The sequence below is a fragment of the Adiantum capillus-veneris genome, chromosome 5, assembly GCF_014529385.1.
Source record: "Adiantum capillus-veneris isolate H3 chromosome 5, ASM1452938v2, whole genome shotgun sequence".
Lineage (NCBI taxonomy): Eukaryota > Viridiplantae > Streptophyta > Polypodiopsida > Polypodiales > Pteridaceae > Adiantum > Adiantum capillus-veneris.
This window is the reverse complement of record NC_140935.1, coordinates 98,922,570-98,930,226: the sequence shown is the minus strand read 5'-3', so window position 1 is coordinate 98,930,226 and position 7,657 is coordinate 98,922,570.

Sequence of the window (7,657 nt, the reverse complement as noted above, 5' to 3'; positions counted from 1 at the left end):
GGGCAAATGGAGTCCAAATCAAGAAATTTTTGAGCCTACGCCGCATCTTGCAAGAAGTTGGGAGCACATGTCAAATTTCATGAAAAGTGGTTCGGGGACCCCCATTATAAGAAATTTTCACTTCATTATAAGCTCATTTTCACTATTGACTTTTGAAAGAGCTCTTGCCACCTAGAGCGAATGGAACTTCCAGCAACTTCTACGATGCGCACGACTACCCGACAGACTCCAGACATGAGAGGTAGGCTCACCACCTTGAGATTTTCGCGCATGTTTGTTGTTTTGTCGCGAAAACTAGCGTAGGGTTCACATGGAAAGCGAACAGTAGAGACCTACAGGTAGAAGTGACCACCTAACAGCTAACCCAAAAGCAATGAGACTTCATCGACAACTTACCTTAGCATATGAGACCACTTTTGGATGACCAAAGGCAATAGAAAACCATCGGGAAAAACCCTAATTCCTAGAGCCCCGCAAGAGGCCATCAAATGAAAAATCGGCCAAAAAGGCGCCCAAATGCTACGAAAACTCATGGGTAGGAGAATCTCGACATGATCGACAAGTCTATATAGCCCACATGACCATACGGTGACCCAAAGCGGCACTAAAATTCAGAAACGGCATCAGACACACAAAACGTCAAATAGCTCTCGCGGCCAAACCGCATGTCCATTTGCCACCAAACTTCACAAGCGGCTTTCCTAGACCATCAACAACCAAGTCCTATGATGGTAGACCACCACAATTCATCAAAGATATGAAAACGCAACCACGGGTGCTTCCAGGGCGACAAATTGCCAAACGGAGCTCCGATGAAGCCAAAGTCAACAAAAACCATACGGCAAGGATCCCCATGGGATCGGGAAGCTATGAAGACCAACATCAAGAAATTTCATCGCCGAAAAGCACTCCAAAAGTCAGAAAACGGCTCGGAGGCTCTGAAATCCACAGAGGGAGTTTCTTTCTATCAATTTGACCTTTTTGTTGAAATAATGCTTAAAAGGGACTCAGGGGGACTCAGGGCAGGCACCAGTAGCACCTCCAACAAAAATTCCATCAGGAGACATCCTATGCGTAGGATGTCTCAAGGCCAAATTTGGGCACCAAACCCCAACATTTCTCATCACACAAAGTGTCTGAATAGCCTGTACAAGCTAGCCACCAAGTTTCATCACATTTGGACAAAAATTGACCTCATATGCATGAAAAAACGCAAATTCAGGGCATAGATGCCATAATGGGCCCTAGACCTACCAATTCTTGTCCAAATCATATGAAACTTGCACAATACACTCATGAGCACATTGCCAACCAATGTGTGTGGTCAGAGGTAAAAAATGATGAACTAGACATCCTACGCGTAGGATGTCTAAATGAAAATTTTGGCCCCCAGATGATATTTTTCAACTCCTGATCTCTTTATTACCCCTTCATGAGCTCATATATCAAGTTTCAAGCTATTCCCATCACATTTGATCCCCAACACCTCCAAGATGCACTTTTTGAGCCCAAAAACACTACACAGGGTCTTACCAACACCAATTCTTGTCCAAATCAAAATCCAAGAGCAGGGCCATGTTCCACATGCCAAGGGCTACCCACGGAACCAATTCCAAGATGTTTTGATGAAAAAGACATCCTACACGTAGGATGTCTCCAGCATGATTTTTATCTTCTGTGCAAGAAATGACATCATAAGGGCCATTACCTTGGTGCAAGAAGCTCATATATCAGATTTCAACCCATTTTGATATCATTTGCCACCTGTTGTGGACATACTACCCAATTTGTGAGCCTAAAGCCTGAATCTGCCCAAAAATGCACTTTTTGATGCCCAAAGCCAATTCCAATCACATAGCCATGTTCAACAGGTCAAGGACCACCAGCATACCAAGTTTCACCAAAAACTGATGAAATAGACATCCTACGCGTAGGATGTCTAAATGATAAATTTTGGCCAGAAAGATACTGTGAGCACATACATAGTTTCCCTAGTTCCTTTTAAGTTTTATTTTCAATTTTCAAGTCATTTGGATAGTTAAAACTCAGTTTCTCAGCTGATATGGGAAAAAAGCTAACTTCGGACTACTGAGTGCAACAGGATCTATGGCAGCCGCAAAATCACCGGCAAAGAAGAAGAGAATGAAAATAAAAGATTACTTAGAAGAAGTGGAGCCGTTTGTCATCCCAAAAGGAACTCTGAAGCCAACCAGCACGTGGATTCAGGAGGATTTTCTAGAGTCCAATGCTTTGAAGATCTACCAAGGCGTGCTCAAAGATACTGAAGGAAATGCAATAGAGTTATCCATGCTAACTCGGGAGCTCAATGAGTTTCTTAGAAGCAAGATGGGAGAGTAACTGGAGAAGATAGATCTCCATAACTACTTTGAAGCTCTGCCAGCGGGAATCGACATCAAAAGAGTGTGGGAGTTTGTAACTACTATCAAAAGAAGATGGAGTGGCCAAAGTCACTGATCTGTAGGGCAAGCCATACACTATGATTGTAATCACAGAGAGAGTGGTGAAAGTAGCAATAGACCTCTCCAACAAAGGGGATAGTGTGACCAAGAGAAGAGATGAAGTCAAGGTGTACTCTAAAAGAAAGAGCAACTACACTTTTGAAGACATTGCAAACCCAAAAGTGGCTTTCATGAGCCATCTATACAACTAGTACTTCCATATGTGTACAAAGCATCCAAAAAAGTACATAATGCCGCCTGGAGCCATTGCTACCACCTTCACCTGGGCAATGCAGAAGAGCAAGCCAAAGATGATCAATTATGCTGCTTATATCCATGACAATCTGGTGAAGATAGGCAACAAAAATCCCACCTACATTGTGCCAAGTGAGGTAATAAAAAAATTTGTTTATGGAGCACTACACGCCAAAGGAAGCTGGCCTGACCCTCTATCTCAGAATGATTGGCTAAGGCTGAAAGAAGATAAAGAAGAAGAACAGCCCAAAGCACCCAGAGTTGCCACAAGGTTGAAGTGTCGGTTAGAGACCGTGCTAGAAGAGCCGCCCGAGCCGAAGAAAGGAAAGAAAGAAACTGTACAAGTGCCGATCAAGGAGACCAAGTCACAGAAAGCGGCACGGCACGGATCGAAAGATTGAAGGAAAGATTCAGAGCCGAGAGAGCACTGAAAGGAGATTTGAGCAAGCTGTGGAAACCCTCGCTAGAAGCCATCAAGGGAAAGCTCGAGGAGGCAGAAAAGATAAATGCCGATCTAAAAGACCTCCTTGTGAATATGGGAGAGCAAGCGGAAGAGGAGAAGAAAGCATTTCAAAAGCAGATAGAAGAGCTGAGAGGCCAGCAGCAAACCGAAGAGCAACAGTTTAGCAGTGGGCTAGCAACCATGGAGGGAATAGACATAGAGAATGTGGCAGATCCAGTGGACACCACCATGCAAGAGGAAATCTTTGAAGGACCCTCACAAGAGCCACAAGATCTGACACAAGAAGAAGAAGAGAAGCTGCAAAAGGCCATAGAAGCAGCAGTCAAAGACACAGCCAAAGAAGCCTTGGAATGGGAGCAGAGGGTCTTTAAATCAATGACTATTTAGAAGATAGATGCCAGCAACCTTCGGCGTGAATGGCCACATCCCTCTCTCCCATATCCTCTGTTGAAATATGAAGGTACCACGATCAACAAGCGGATCAGAGAAGAGCCAACAGTGCCAATGTACAAAGCAGACATCTCCAAACCTGAAGGGGTCGAGTTGATAGTCGACTCTCAGCCCAGGTGGAGAAAGGCATGGCTGACAAAGTATCCACAATATCTAATCCATCTGGTAGAGGAACCTAAAGTCATCAGGGATAACCTCAGTTTCTGCCCTCTACCAAGGATGAGGACGTGGAAGGCTCATGAGCTATTGCAAAGAAGCCAATCCACTTGGTTGAATTACCTGAAGCTTCTAGGCTCAAAGGCAAGCAAGAGAATAAGTGAGCAATATATGGTGAAAACCCTAACGGGCGCCATCAAATTGTTCACTGGCTCGCCTGACCTATCTTGCATAATGATGAGAAAGATTTGTAAAACCATTTTGGCAGTCTTCAAGACATTCAAACCAGGCTAGGCGATAGAACATATCTTCTTCTTTCAAGATACATAAAGATGTGCATACGATCGGTCTGGTCAGCCTTCTCATGCGGTGATACATGCATTGTATCAGAGGATCATGTTTTTACCATCTTATCACCTTCAAGCCTTTGAAGAAGCCTTCTACACTGGCTTCTTCACAATTAGCACAGATATATTTGGCCTGACGCTACTAGCTCAACATGCAAGATATGAGTCACTTCTCAAGATGAGAGAAAGCCTACGTTGAAGAAGCAGCTCAACAGCCATGTCGGGGACGACATGAACAAGGAGGGGGGGAGTGTTAGAAGCTGGACACACCCTATGGAAAATGACTGCTCGACGGATTATTATTTTTTGTAATTATTCATTTATTGAGAAACCCGACATTTTACCTTTGTAAATATTGGGGCTTACAAAAGTTTCTAGATTGTATCCCAGTTTTGACATTTAGATTGAGTAGATGGTTAAATTGGAACTTTAGGGTTTGAGATTGTAAGGTATTTATACCACTTTTTGACCTTAATGAAAGACCTTTTGTCATTTTAAAAAGTAATGTCTGTCTGTGAGTGAGCGTACTGTGTACGAGAGAGAGTGAGAGCTTCACCTTGACGCTACGCGCACACCGGTAGTCGAAATCGAGTGTGTAAAAGTGCAGCGCGTTGCCCCCGACGAGAGCTACGTGCCAATACCTACATTGCGTGCGTACGGTCCGGTTCTGCGAGCTTGACCTACGAGCTTCATCTGGTGATTCGGTGAGCATACATTATCCGTTTTTTCATTTCAGGATATCCACGCGTTTGCATTGAGTAGAGCTACACATTAGGCACTTTAGTTTTTGGAAATGATGACCTGCAGATTCTGGCCAAACATCCTACGTGATTTTGCACCAGGTGTTTTGGGTTGGGATTCTGGTTCATAGACCTTAGGGAGAGCGACCTATTGGTCTTAGTAGGGTCTCCTTCAAGTTCTGTGATGCTTCGAGACTGTTTGATGGGTATTTGGCTCTTGGAAGCATTGTAGGAAATCTCCTCTTATGCACTCCTGAAGGCTGTAGCTTAAACATTGGGTAGATACCTCTGTAGGAATTAGTCGAGAGTTGGTCGACGAGTGTAGATTGACACCCTATGCTTGCTTCCACGCGCCTGCGGGTCGAGCTTCATCCTTAGCTGACAAATCTTGTTAGGTGAGTTCTCGCTATGCTGACGTCCGTCACAACGTATCCCCCAACAATTATACTGGTGAGGAAAGCTTTTCCATGCATGGGAACCCCCCTATATATTTTTGCCCTTTTATCAAAATATTTCCCATTATATAAGTTACTTTTGATTTTTTCTTCCTTTTTCACAAACGTTTTAGCCTTTATTAAATAAATAATACTTATGTTAATCAATCACGATTGTAGCATAATAAGTAAGCTTTCTTTGTTGATCTCTCTTTTGACCTTAAAAATATTAAATATATATATTCTAGTATTTTCTAATATTTTTTTTTTTCATGTATGTATATTATTCCACTCTACCAAATATTTTATTCACTAGTTTTCATTTTCAAACCTCAACCCCACTTTCAAATTTCAATAATACCTCCATCTAGATGATTGCCAATCTTTTCAACACTCTAGGTCATGTTTTCATACACATGAAGGAGCTTACACTTGAAGGCAAGAGAGAAGTCCACTTAAAGGGGACCACCAAAAGACTTTTGCAGCCACAAACAATACATTATTTGGCTGAATTTTTTAAGTAAAGAAGAACCCCGAATCTGAAGGAGCGTTCAACATGAAAGATGTAGCTCGTGATCTCAACTTTTAGCTCAATTTTTTTCAGAATTTTTGGAGTTATGAACACGGAGATATGATTTTTGTAGTGGACCCCAGTTTTCTCGTGTAATGGTGACACAGGCCATCCCCACTTTTCTTCCTTCTAGAATGGCTATGGTTCTACAAGTCTTCAAGCATGATTACAAGAGACAAGGCTCTTTTAATGAGGTCTTGGCTAGTCTAGAGTAATTCTATCACCATTTTTGGAGGATCCATCCTCATCAACAAATATCCACCTTCGACAACCTCTCTTATAATTTTCTTACCTCTCTCTTCTCTCCATAATAAGCTTATGTCTATCCAAAGCTAGACTATTGTAAATATTTCCTATCCTCTACATCCTACCCACATTCTCTCTTTTTCTCTCTCTATTGACTCTGGTATTTTAAATAATGAGGAGACAAGATGGGAGCCACAGTCACATGCACCCCATTTTCCTAGTCACCAAAGTGGGACACTCACCTCAAATAGAAATATTGCTAAATCCTTCCCTCCTTCCCTATATAAGGAGGCCATGAGAGCTCACTTGGGGGAGAGAACACACACACACACACACCTATCCATACACACTCTTGTGCTACATGCTTGTAGCATGAACCCTAATCACATAATCACAACACCATCATCATCACCATCACCATGCAAAAAAGATGAGCACCACACCTCCACACCACTTGTAATTAAGGGTTGAAGGCACAATTTCAAGAAGAAGGGTGGACACACTCATGATATTCCTCGCCATCAACTCCCATCTCTCCATTATGCCTCCTACGATCTTGTCCCCTTCTCATTTTCCTGCCATACGCTACCTATTGTATTCATCTTTTGCAAGCAATCAACACACTCCATGTTGGTGCCATACTTTGTGTCACTTTGGATACATCTCATTGTGAGTTTGGTATATGCTTGTTCCTTGCCATTTTTTTTTCTGCTTATGTTAAGGTGTGCGGATTCGCCACCACACACACACACTCTCTCTCCCTCTCATATTTCTATCATCTTGCTACTTCCATCTTAAGGTGTGCGGATTTGCCACCTTTTGTATGAGAAGTGAGCATACTTGCATGTATCCCTGACCTCGTTATCTTCCTTACTACATGAACGCGTAGCGAGCCCATTCTCAGTCACTCACCACTCCTCTCACCTTATTCTCCGACCACCCCATTCCACATTTGGGCGTGGATCTCGAAATTGTTTTCCATGGCATGCTTCATTGTGTATATGTATGCGTCCTAGCCGCATATCTTGCTAGGTGATGCCCCTATTGTGTATCCCCCATGATGAGGCCATTGTGCATAGTCTTGGTGTAGAGGCCACCAGGTCTATTTTTTCACTTCCGCCTCTCATTTGGTGCCCCCACGGAGGAGGGCTCTTGAAACCCTTCAGTTTACAAGACTGAAAACCCTAAACTATTGTGAATGGATGAATGAGTATGAAGGATTTTCTAACTGGACGACAGAAGAAGAAGAGCTCCAAGCACAACTAGACGAACTCCGCATCTCCATCGAAGCTTGAGTGCCAGGCGTAACGGTAATCGATTTGAAGTGGGAGAGTCAACCAACGCGCCAAACCTAGTGGATATACATAGGCCAAGTGCCAAGAAGAAGAAGGAGAAGGTGGAAACCATGTCCGCAACCTACAACCAACCAACAACAACAAAATGGAAGGAGCTCTGCACAATAGAGAATCAACACTATTCTACTTTGAGAATCGGGTAACTCAAGTCACCGAGGTAATTATCATAGTCAGTTTTCAA